The sequence below is a fragment of the Chrysemys picta genome, chromosome 3, assembly GCF_011386835.1.
Source record: "Chrysemys picta bellii isolate R12L10 chromosome 3, ASM1138683v2, whole genome shotgun sequence".
NCBI classification, from domain to species: domain Eukaryota; kingdom Metazoa; phylum Chordata; order Testudines; family Emydidae; genus Chrysemys; species Chrysemys picta.
The window spans coordinates 134,367,144-134,380,688 of record NC_088793.1 but is presented as its reverse complement, the minus strand read 5'-3'; positions in this window follow the sequence as shown (position 1 = coordinate 134,380,688).

Below are 13,545 nucleotides of genomic sequence, written 5' to 3'. Positions count from 1 at the left end.
CTGGCAAAGAGAGAATATTCATGCCTTAGCCCCTCACCTCAGCTTTCCCATCCAGACTGGTAGGCTTTTAACCTCTGAGTGACCCTAGTCCACCTCCAGACCAACAACCACTGTCTTCAGCTGTCTACGGGTAGGAAAACATGTAGCCCTGTTGGGGGAGAGAGAATGAGAGTTTGGGCCCTCAGGTATCATGGATTATAGTGCGTCTTCTCTGTGGGAGTCTGGTTCCCAGCTAGGGTTGCCAACTGTCTAATCGCACAAACACCCTTGCCCCGCTCCTTCCCTGAGGCCATGCCCCTGCCCCGCTACTTCTCTGAGACCCCACCCTGCTCACTCTCCCTCCCCCTTACTCACTTTCACCAGGCTGGGGCAGGAGGTTCGGGTGCAGGATGGGGTGTGGTGTGCAGGCTCTGGGAGGGAGTTTGGGTGTGGGCTCTGGGCTGGGGCAGGGAGTTGGGTGCAAGTGGGGGTGAGAGGGGCAGCACTTACCTCGGGCGGCTCCTGAAAGCGACCAGCACATCTCTCTGGCAGTGGCTCCTAGGCAGGCACCGCCCCTACAGCTCCCATTGGCTGCAGTTCCCGGCCAACGGGAACTGAGTAATCGGCACTCCTGATGCCCACCCCAGGAACCAGGGAGTCTGCCTTAGTCCCGCTGTGCCACCAGACTGTTAGCACCTAAAACCTCCTGGTTTGGCTGCAGTAGCCTCTGGGAGATAGGGCCTGATTCTGGGAGACTCCCAGCAAAACCAGAAGGGTTGGCAACCCTAATTCCCAACCCTCCTCCACTGTAAGATACATGGTGACTATGAAAAGGGGCTCTGAGGAGAGAGGTAATGAGTAATATGGGGGTGAAGGAATAGAGGAACTCAGAGGGACACCTCCTAAGGAGCAGGGAGAAACAGTTCCGATGTAACCTGCACACTTTCTGATGTGGGCAATTGAGTTAGGCTGGTTCTAGTTAGGCAGGTTTCCTTTCCCCTTTGACAGGGGCTCCAGGGAGAACAGGCTGGGACAGAATGTGGGGGGAACCGACCAGGGCTCAAGGGAAGCCCCTGTGCGCTCAGTCCATTTCTCCTTGTGTCCCCATTGTGCTGTCACCTCTTCCACATCCCTCTCTAGCATCATAGCAGCCCCTGGTAGTCAGGAGGAGTCACTGCAGGATGGATACATTAGCAAATCCAAAAAAAAAAAAATCCCAGGCATCCATTTGCTTTTCCTTACTTTTAACATCGTAAATAAAAAAGTAAGACAAGCGTTTCAGGCCCCAGAAACATACTATCCAGGCTCTGTAGTGTACGAGAACCTACACTAGACCACTCTCCCTTCCCAGAGCTGGGAACAGACCCCAGAGGTCGTAACTCACAGGAGCAAGAGTTCCAACTCACAGGATATGGCTCTAACCACAATATGACGTTTAATTCCACTGCATTTCTGCTGATTGCTTATGCTGTTCCATTTGCTATCTTATCCCATAAAAGAGCTTTGGAGGCCAGTAGATGTTTTTGGACAACTCAAAAACACAGCAGGATATGTAGGCAAAGTGGATGGAGGAAAGCTGGGAACTGAAAAAGTGTGAGAAGAAAGGAACATTCTTAAGTGGACGTTCTTAAACTTCCAAATTAAGCCTTCAAAATAAAAGTTACAAATTAAAAGCATCCACAAGCAAGTGGTAAAATCCTGGGCTGTCTTTCCCATTTCTGTTTGCATATTTGTATATATATATATATAATAGATCTAATTTCAACATTATATTACACTGTTAAAAGATACATTTAAAGAACATATAGTTTGCAAAGTCAAGCAGTCAAAAGTTAGGAAATGACAAAACAGCAGTTGCCTGGGGAACCTTCAGTCACCTCCCAGTGCATATGCATTATGACACTGTCCTTAATTACATGATCACATACTACTTTTTCCACAGGACCTTGCCTTATTGAGTGCACAGGATGGACAGTATGGACAGTGCTCTGGGAGTGAACTAGGGGTGTGTGGTGAATGATACTATTGTAGGAACCCCAGCCTCCTTTGTTGCAGTAGTTGGAACTGAAAACAGGGTCTTATAATGGAAAGTGGCTGTCACCCTGAAGTACAGGCAGCCCTACTCACTCCTCTGATAATAAAATCCTGTGAACACTCAGTATTAGGGTGACCAGATCATTCAAATGAAAAATCAGGACCTTTCCCAGATTATCATCAGAGAGATGAGATACCGCATGTGGGAGGAGGGGTTTTGAGGGAACAAGTGTTTGTCCTAGGCTGTGTGGAAAGGCCTTTGTGGCTGCAGGATGTGAAGGATGCTTGTCCTGAGGTGTATTTGGAGGACTCTGGCAGCTGGAGGATGAACAGGAATGAGAAGCTTTGGCAGCTGGGAAAAGACAGGTCTGAGAGGCCTGGAATAATTTCACAGCTGGGATGGAGGAAGGGGATATTTGTACTTGGGGTGTACTCCCTTTCATCTTCAGCTATGCTAGCCCTAGTTTGTTTTAGAGCAAACATCAATCTTATACAAAGGCAAATTTCCAATCCTCTCAGTTAACAGAACAGCCAAGCAAAGCTATACACTAAAACCCTTCAACCGCCATACAGCTTTTGTTATTAAGACATTTAATCAGATGTGGTCCTTGCCCAAATGAGTGTGATAAGATTTGCTTCCTTTTAATCCTGTCATTGTAGGGAAAATTCCATCATGAACTCTCACATTTCTTTTTTTATAGGGCCAGATTAAGAGGAAACCAATTTCCTTACCCTCATTTGTGCAAGGTTAAACATCTTTATGGCAAAACATATAGAGAGGTTGCCACCTTTTGGTTAAAAAATGAAAGCACCTCTCCAGCCCCATATATCAGTAATAACTGGAGTATTTGAGAACAATCTAGTGACTGTGAGTGTGCAATTTCCAATTATACCTAGGACAGCAGAAATTCCAAGAGCCAGGAGCAGGAGCTGAACTGAAAATCACAACTACTCCTGCTGAGTGGTGACTTGTTCTGTGGATCTGGTCAACATCCCATCAATTCCCCCTTTGAATTGGTGTTAAAAAAACTTGCACCTTTGGAAAAGTGATCTGAGGCTTGTGTTTATTTAGAACCCGTCTTGCCGGTCGCCATGAGGGCAGCAGTCAGACAGCCTTCGGCGGCATGCCCGCGGGTAGTCCGCCAGTCCCACAGCTTCAGCGGCAATTCGGCAGCGGGTACGGCGAAGGCGTGGGACCGGCAGATCACCCGCAGAAACGCCGCCGAATCCGCGTGACCAGTGGACCGCCGAAGGCCGCCTGACTGCCGTGCTTGGGGCGGCAAAAAACATAGAGCCGCCCCTGACAGACCCAGATCCTCAAAGACATGTGGGCACCTAATTCCCATTGAAATCAGTAGGAATAGTTGCATAAATACCTTTGAGGAGCCAGGCCACAGTCCCTAAGGTTCTAATGCCTCAGCAGAAGGACACTGGTCCACATTTCCACTATAACCATACAGTGGTATCCGACATACCATAGTTTTCTCCTATTATGAATAGGAGATAATTACGGTAACTGGTGTCTTTAGTAAATGTTGACTTTTAATGATGATGGTAATAAAATTTACCTCTTCTATTGCATTTTTCATCAGCAGATCTCAAGTCATTTTTCAGAGGAGGGTAAGTATCATCCCATGAGTCTCATGTCATGAAAACTGAGAAGTCTGCCATGGGTTATAGTTGCTGTTCAACTCATAGCCACAGCTTACCAAACCACTGAGAATGATTAGAAGAAATACATTTGTCACTGACTGTGACTTTGTTAAGATGGGAAATGAGACAGTGACATCTTGTATTACTAACTGAGAGCAACACACAAATAACATAGGAATAGAAGTGACTAAGAACAGTGCAGTTATTCAGATTTGTGGATGGAAAATTTTACAGAAGCTTGAAATGCATCAATGAAAGAAAATGTCACTGAATCTGAGTCTATTTTAGTAACAAACATTCTGAGATATACCTTATTTGGCAATTTATATGTAGGGGATTTACACCAGGGATGAAACTGGCCTCAGGATACCTATTTATAATTGTTTTAATTAATCTCATGAATTAAAAATAATTTTTTTGAGTTTAAAATGGAAAGCAAACATTCCACTCAATTTTGCCTTTGACTGGTCCCAGAAGTCCCTCGTTTTAGCTAAGCAATAGCTATTATGGTGCAGGGTATTGTTGAAGATGGGTGATTGGATTGGTTGCCTTGACTGCATCTCAAGCCATTAGACCCAAATGTTCACTCATCAAAAGACCACAGGATTTGGGTGGATCATGGCAAGAAACTGAGTGGCTTCTGGATCACAAGTGGAAAATGGCTGAGAATTACTGCTGTAATCTATTACTCTTACTTCAAAGCTGTCTCTTCAAAGGCCTCCCACACTGAGGATGGAGACAATTACTGTAAATATTCTGGTATTTAGGATGCTTCTATGTCTGTTTCTAGTTTCCCTGCTTTACTATGTTTACTTATGTTTGTCTATCAGTAAATCTGACCTCACAGTAAACAAAATACTCACATGAGCTAAAGTTTGCAATAAAGAAGACAGTGTGATCTAATGGTTAAAATTTGAGTTTGGGAGTCAATACTCCTGAGCTGGTTTAAAAAAAAAAGCAGCTTCAGAAAAAAATTTAAAAGTCCAAAGTTGTTTTCATTTAGAAGGATTAAAATCTGACCCATTTTTCATTTTTAATGCATAATTCTTTTACTGGAAATAACTTTTAGCAAAAGCATGACTGAAAATATTATCACAGTTGTTGCTGAAATTTTTCATTTGGCCAAAATCCAGTTTTCAATAAATATATTTTTTTTATTTATTGCAAACACAGTGTTTGGTAAATGAAAAATCTCAGTAATCACTTCAGTAACATTTCAATTAAAAAATGTAATGAAAGATTTTGGAAAACCTGAAAAATTTCAATAACGTTGAAATTTGTTGTTACAAATTTAATATTAAGAAAAAAGGCATCGTTTTTAAAAATGTAAAAACTATCAACCAGGTCTACTCCTGGATTTTCTATTCTTGACTCTGCAACTGGATCAAGGCACAGCCTGTGTCTGTGCCTTCATTTACTCTACTGCAAAATCTATGTATTAATATTGTGAAGCTTAACATTTATTTGTTACGCACTTTGAGATCCTTATAAGAAAGGTGCTATAATATTGTATGTGCAAAGGGTTGTTATTCTAGCTTAAATAGTGAAAATCCAGGAAACTTGGAACTAGAGCTAGATTCTGTTGTGCCAGTGAATATTATATATCAATTACCCACTCACTATTTTGGGTGGATCCTATCAACAGCAAGTATCAGGGGGTAGCCGTGTTAGTCTGTATCTACAAAAACAACAAGGAGTCTGGTGGCACCTTAAAGACTAACAGATTTATTTGGGCATAAGCTTTCGTGAGTTAAGCTTATGCCCAAATAAATCTGTTAGTCTTTAAGGTGCCACCAGACTCCTTGTTGTTTTTATCAACAGCAGAACTTAGCAATAACAATATGATTGAGCGATTCAGCCTTAACTATGATTTTTTCTGCTTTTATTAGTTTCAACCAAACTTTTAATATTGTTTTTACTTATAAACATAGTTTTTATGAGGTAATTACCTTCTCTTTTGTTAGTTTTGGGAATAACAACCCTTGAAGTGTAAGAAAGCTGAGTTTCTGAAATATACAGGACTTGATTCTCATTTACGAAGTGAGGGTTTTTTACCCACCAAAGCTTATGCCCAAATAAATCTGTCGGTCTTTAAGGTGCCACCAGACTCCTTGTTGTTTTCGTGGATACAGACTAACACGGCTACCCCCTGATACTTGACATCATTTACATTAAGGCCACTTCATGCTGCCAGAGTGTTATAAAAGAGGACTAGTGTAGAAAAGATTCAAACCAATAATTTTCAATAACACTACCACTACTGTTCTTTTAGAGCAGATGTGACTAATATAGATTTTTCCCACAGGACCAGAGTCAGATTCTACCTTGGAAAATGAGTGTGCTCTTACAGTTAAAGTCAACAGGGCAGATTGACTTGATTGAGGCTATGCCCACTACACTACGAGTTTAGGTTGAATTTAGCAGCGTTAGATCAATTTAACCCTGCACCCATCCAAACGATGAAGCCATTTTTGTTGACTTAAAGGGCTCTTAAAATCGATTTCAGTACTCCTCCCCAACAAGGGGATTAGCACTGAAATCGACCCTGCTGGGTCAAATTTGGGGTAGTGTGGACGCAATTCAACAGTATTGGCCTCTGGGAGCTATCCCAGAGTGCTCCATTGTGACTATTCTGGACAGCACTCTCAACTCAGATGCACTGGCCAGGTAGACAAGAAAAGCCCCGCGAACTTTTGAATTTCATTTCCTGTTTGGCCAGCGTGGTGAGCTGATCAGCACAGGTGACCATGCAGAGCTCATCAGTACAGGTGACCTTGGAGTCCCAGAATCGCAAAAGAGCTCCAGCATGGACCGAACGGGAGGTACTGGAGCTGATCTCTGTATGGGAAGACGAATCCATGCTATCCGAACTCCATTCCAAAAGACGAAATGCCAGAATATTTGAAAAAATCTCCAAGGGCATGAAGGACAGAAGTTATAAAAGGGACCCGCATCAGTGCTGCGTGAAACTTAAGGAGCTCAGGCAAGCCTACCAAAGAACCAGAAGGCAAACGGTCGCTCCGGGTCAGAGCCCCAGATATGCTGCTTCTATGATGAGCTGCATGCCATTCTAGGGGCTGCCCCTACAACTACCCCACCCCTGTGCTTCCCTCTTCCCCCACCCCTCCCGGGCTACCTTGGCAGTTATCCTCCCATATGTGTGACAAATTAATAAAGAATGCATGAATTTGAAACAACAATGACTTTATTGCCTCTGCAAGCGGAGAGCAAAGCGGGAAGGGGAGGGCGGTTGGCTTACAGGGAAGTAGAGTGAACCAAGGGGGCGAGTTTTCATCAAGGAGAAACAGATCGAACTTTCACACTGCAGCCTGGCCAGTCATGAAACTGATTTTCAAAGCTTCTCTGATGCACAGCGCGCCCTGCTATGCTCTTCTAACCGCCCTGGTGTCTGGCTGCGTGTAATCAGCAGTCAGGCGATTTGCCTCAACCTCTCACCCCGCCATAAACGTCTCCCCCTTACTCTCACAGATATTGTGGAGCACACAGCAAGCAGTAATAGTGATGGGAATACTGATTTTGCTGAGGTCTATCCAAGGCCTGGTCCCCACTAAGCCCCCACTTCGGACTAAGGTACGCAAATTCAGCTACATTAATAACGTAGCTGAATTCGAAGTACCTTAGTCCGAACTTACCACAGGTCCAGACGCGGCAGGGAGGCTCCCCCGTCGATGCCGCGTACTCCTCTCGCCGAGCTGGAGTACTGGCGTCGACGGCGAGCACTTCCGGGATCGATTTATCGCGTCTTAACCAGACGCGATAAATCGATCCCAGAACATTGATTGCCTGCCGCCGGACCCTCCGGTAAGTGAAGACGTACCCAAAGTCAGTAAACTGCGCCAGCAAGCTTTTAAACATCCAAAGGCACGTTCTACCACCATTATGCACTTGCTCAGCCTATAGTTCAACTGCTCCTTACTACTGTTCAGGGTTCATGAGCCATGGGAGCAAGGGGTAGGCTGGGGTAGGTGCAACCATGCGGTGCTGCCGACTGGGAGAGCAGCCTAAGGCAGAAGCCTCCAGCTGGCATGATATTCCAGGCAGGACTGAATCTCCATTAGACGAAACTTAAAGAAGAGAATGACCTGGAGTCATTCCCATTTTTGTCCACGCGCCCCCGACCGACCTCACTGAGGCCAGCTGACTTAATGCGCTTAGTGGGGGGACACACAATCAACTGTATCAAATCGATTTCTAAAAAATCAACTTCTATTAAATCGACCTAATTTCGTAGTGTAGACATACCCACCATATACATACACCATCTCAGGAGCTGCCTCAATGTGACTGATCTGCACATATAAGTGGCAGAAATTTGGGCATAGATCTCTGGGAAAAATCAATATACTCAACACCATATCCACTTTGTAACCATCTGTCCTGGGATCATCAAGTTCTATGTAGAATATATTCAAAATACAAGCTGGTCATCAAAATTTAAAAGCTTCAGACACTATAAAACTTGCAAATTCTGTGCAGTTACGTTAAACCTATACAGTGCTGGAACTGTCAGCGTTTGCAATTGACCTTTTCCAATGCACCATGAAATTTCTATATAAGTATTTTTAATCATGTAAATAGCGAGAATAATGTGAACCAAATTTACATTTCATGCAGTGCCTGAAACTAATGTTCCCCTGGATGTACAGTATATAAGCCATTCAAAGAATAATGAGTTACATTATTATTTATAGGAGCATATATATATAAAACAAAGAAAACAAAAATTACTAATTAAGATCATCAGCAAGTGCAAATAGGCCATTAATTTCAGTACAGCCCTCTGTCTACCCCTTGCTGACTGGAGATTGGTGGGAGAGGGAGAAATATATCTTTATCTGTTCAGACTATAATTTTAGGAGGTGCTCAGATACCACAGTTATGGGTGCTATATTAACTAGATAAAGGTTTTTGAAAATTACTCGAACATGGATTTCTGAGATGAATAATTTAAAGGTGACCTACAACAGTAAAAGTAACTTTATTAGGATGTACCAAATGCTCCTGATAACAACTAGGTATATGACATGTCTTCTGGGTCAAGGGAATACACATTCATGCAATCTCTCATGAACCACACACAGTAAACAAAGCTTAAAGAACCTTGCTAATTCTGGTTTGAGTTGTCCTTTTATCATATCAGGATCGAGTTTCACATTGTTCTAATTGCTCAAAATTGTGAAAGAAAAAAAGTTACATTTTAGGTAATGTGCAAAGTAACTTTTGACTCTATGGTACATTTATCTTATTATTAGAAACGTTCATAATTTATTATTTACATTTTTATTTAATGTTATTATGCCTGTTCTAAGCACTTGCCATGTGCTTGAGCTATAAGTAGTGTAGAACTCACTATCTCTGCTTTGGAAACCTACAATGGCAAAATTATTAGAATCAGTGTTACTTTTTCAGGTATTCTACAAGAAATTAAGTATTTAATATTAAGTATTAAATAATTAATAATAGTTAAAATTGAACTGTTTTCTTCAAATGTCATATCAGGGACCAGCAGAGGGCACCAAGGTCTTCTTTTCTGTAGAGGCTTATTTGAAAAGTAATTATCTTGCCCTCAGGGCTGACTTGGTGGGTGACTGATGCTGTTGTGTCACATGGGACTGTTTGTTGTACTTTGCTTTAAGGCATATTTCCTGTGTTCAAAGTTATGGCACAATTAGAAGTAGGCCTCGGTTTTCGAACCGCTTCTTCAAAGGCTCTGCATCCACAGGAGGGAAATAATTGTTGCAAAAATGCTGGGACTCAGGATTGATACTTACTGTCTCACATTTAAAAAAAGAACAGGAGTACTTGTGGCACCTTAGAGACTAACAGATTTATTAGAGCATAAGCTTTCGTGGACTACAGCCCACTTCTTCGGATGCATATAGAATGGAACATATATTGAGGAGATATATATACACACATACAGAGAGCATAAACAGGTGGGAGTTGTCTTACCAACTCTGAGAGGCCAATTAAGTAAGAGAAAAAGTGGGCTGTAGTCCACGAAAGCTTATGCTCTAATAAATCTGTTAGTCTCTAAGGTGCCACAAGTACTCCTGTTCTTTTTGCGGATACAGACTAAAACGGCTGCTACTCTGAAACCTGTCTCACATTTATTAATGCATGCCTACCAGTAAATCTGACCTTATCAGGAAGCAACAGAACTCTTCTACCATTACATCTTCACCTTAAGACCATATATCTTTCTTGTGCTCCTCTCTGTGTATTTCTGCCATTTGTTATACCCTTGAATATCATGAGCTGGGTGGCTTTATCTGAGTTCTCCTTTTGCTTATAATGCTGAGCATTAGAGAACACACAGCTTCAGTTTGGAGACTTACATAGAAACTCATTGACTGAAAACAAGTGTTCAGTTTGGGAGAAAGCATGATCTAGTGTGTTTCGTAAAGTCACTTCTTGCTGTCAAGAGATCTCAGTTCCATTTCCTGCTCTGTCCCTGATTTGCAGTGTGACTGACATGTTTTGTGGGCATGCCACTTATGACCTCTTGGTGCTTTCATTTTTCCATCTGTAAAGTGGGAATAATAATATTTACCTACTTTAAAGGTAATTTATAAGGTTTGGCATACAGAAGTGAAAGCTGCTGTTGGTGGTATTATTATTACTACTGCTACATAGAAATCTATGATTTGCTTACCAGTGCTGCATAGTATGGTCACATTTAGGACAGGGCTGATGTCTGTATTTTGTACTGAACTGAATTTACTACACAGAAGAAAAAAGTTTGGATGTCCTCAGAATGAATACAATGCTGTTTTTCGCTCACGAGGTTCTGGTAATTTTGAAGATTCAGGTCCTCATTTCAAATGACTGGTTTAAAATACCAGTATAATCTTGAAAGTAAACCCAGTTTTTTATTAAATCTGATATTTAATATAATATGTGCTTTTAACTATTTTTTTTATATAATTGCATTGTAACATTTTTATTGTGTTTTCATTGAACAAATACACACACACACACACACATTGTGAGTGAGGAAGGCAGTAATCATTTCCAGTTCAGACAGCTATATATCATACTTTATAGCCACAATGTGGGTGTAGGGATGGAATTGTGGGGAATATGTCATCAATATATTAACAATTGCATAGAAAATAACAGGACAAGTATTACTATATTTCAAGAAAGCAAATAGTTGGGAATTAAGGGTGAGTTTCTGATTCTCTCACTCGTATTGAATAGCACCTTACTTCATGAGTAGGTCTCTTGATTTCAGTGGTCCTATACATGGAGGAAGGTGGTACTCAGGATAATCAAGGGTGGCCCTAAAATATCAGTGAGCTCTGTGTTCTAGGAAGAAGTATTAAAATGGTAAGAGTGCAAGAAGTGTTAGAGAATCCTGAAGACTTTACAATTAAGGAAACAGGCATGATTCCTCTTAAAAAAAATTCAAGGTACAAGAAATGGCTAATGTGGTTTTAAAAGTATCTGCTCAAAGATCTGAGAGTTAATTTAAGCCTGTATTAGAAGTGGAGAAGGCAGGCAGGAAGGAAACGAGCAAAATATACTGTACAGAATTAAAGCCTTTGTAGGAAAGGAAAAGGCAGTAAAATGCTATCGTTCAAGGGGAATAAAGGGGCTGAATACATACATATCAGGGAACAACAAAAATAGTAGAGAGAAACTCACCCATTAATAGTTGCAGAGAGCACTGCAATTGTGACATCTTTCTTTGATGCAAAAAATAAAACAGCAGCATGTGGACATTTAGGAAGTAATGAAGATATTGACAAAACAGCTAATCCAAAGGCAGGGCGAGTCCCGGTCGGGGCTCCGCTCTCCCCGGCGGCCAGAGCGCCGGGGGGAGGGCGGCGAGCCGGGGGGAGGGCGGCCAGAGCGCCGGGGGGAGGGCGGCAAGCCCGCCGCGGCTCCGCTGTCCCTGGTGGCCAGAGCGCCGGGGGGAGGGCGGCGAGCCCTGGCCGGGGCTACGCTCTCCCCGGCGGCCAGAGCCGGAGCACCGCGCCGCCCCCCTCCAGGTGCCGCCCCAAGCACAAGCTTGGTGGGCTGGTGCTTGGAGCTGGCCCTGTGAGTCACTAACCCCAGTGCTCTCTCCACAGTAGCACGCAGTCTCCCATCACCATTCCTTGATGTGTATGGCTATGTTTAAAATTTTGGTTTTGGGTCACTTTAAAAAATGCATTTACTAATATAGATAGTATACTAATATACTAGACTTCAGAGTCTGTTTTCAGCACATCTGTGCCCAGATCGAATGTGTATTTGAATGGGGCTATTCTAAATAAAAGAGAATAGTAATTTTCTGATACAAAGGGTATCATTGTAAATGGCTAATTTCATATAAGTCAATTTTTACTTTTAACTTTTAAAAAACTACAGCTTAGAAGCCTGGAAGTTTTGTTTAAATCACAAAGGGCTGGATTGTGCTGCCCTTATCCACTACGAATTGTATCTTACTTTGCTAATAGTCCCTTTGAAACAAATATGACTACTCATGGAGTAATGTACTACCGCACGTGATTAAAGGGTTCACAATCTGACACTATTTATATTAAATACTGAAAAAAGAGAGTTCTTGCTCTCTTCCCCTTCCCCCAAGCGACTTCCCAGATGAGTCAGGGCTACGCTATCAAGCCCTATTTTTGCAAATAGTGCCTTTTTCCCCAGGACTAGATAAGTGAATACGTCTTGCACAGAATTGGCCTAATGTAGATATTTATCTTTTATTGCTCCTCTGTGACAAAACCACAGTGTTATATGCTAAGCTGAAATGTTAAACTATGTTTTAACTATTTTGGGGTCACTGTTTATATTTGTCTGCAGTTACTAAGTGGAATGAAATGCATTATAAGTAAGGCGTCCTCAGGACAGAAAGAATAAATAGTTGTAATTCATGGAATTACTGGTGATTTCTGGATCTGGACAGCTTCAGGGCCAGGGGAAATTCACAGGCTTTGCACAAAACTGTGTTTAAAAAAAAAAAGAAAGAAAAACATCTTTATTCAGTTTGGTCAGCATTATGGGTGCACAGTGTTTTATAAACAACTAACTGTATAAACCCAACTTTTATCCTGAAAGGGGAAGGACATGAGCACTTTGCTGAATCACGACCTACATAGAAAAGAGAGAGCAATAATTACCACCCAGGCATATCCAGTTTTATTGGATATGAAACAGCTGTTTTACTCTAATCTTGAAAAGTACAGTTTTCAATACAGCAAACTTTGAACAATGTGCTTTGAACAATGTGCTAGTTGGCCAAGAGAGAGATCAGGAACACAAGCATCCTCGGGCCCTTGAAGTGACTTTTTTTTAATGGGGGGAAAGAGGGTAGCAGCCGCCAAGACTCTCCCTCTATTCCCTGTCACACAAAAACAAGCTATCATATTATAGGAAACATTAATATCTAATGTTGAATTCTTCAGAAACCTGGGCTTCTGACTTTTGATTTGGCGTACTTCAAAGTCTCCACGTGGATTCCAGAAAGCTGACTAAGTTAAATGGCGGGCCAAGTTCTACTTTGGAGGCTACAGTATTAGCCAGAACAGCTGGCAATCATTGTAGTACATCTCTCCTCCCTCATCAAATCTTTTCATAAAGCCCAATATCTGGAGACTGTTGGTCCAGGTTGCATTTTCCAAAGCCTCAGTTTCCCCTGTTTGGAAATCCATTCTCTCGCATCATGGAGCTCTACCAGGCTCTGTGCTGTACTGGCAACTGTCTGAGTTAGTGATGCTTGTCGCTTACTCATTTCTCTATAGAATCCATTTTAACCTGTGTATTCGGGTAAAAGGATCAGTTTTATCTTTCCCTAGGATCCTCTTTCAACATACAAAGACACTGGGTGGACGCATTTTACCTTGTAGAAAATATATGGCC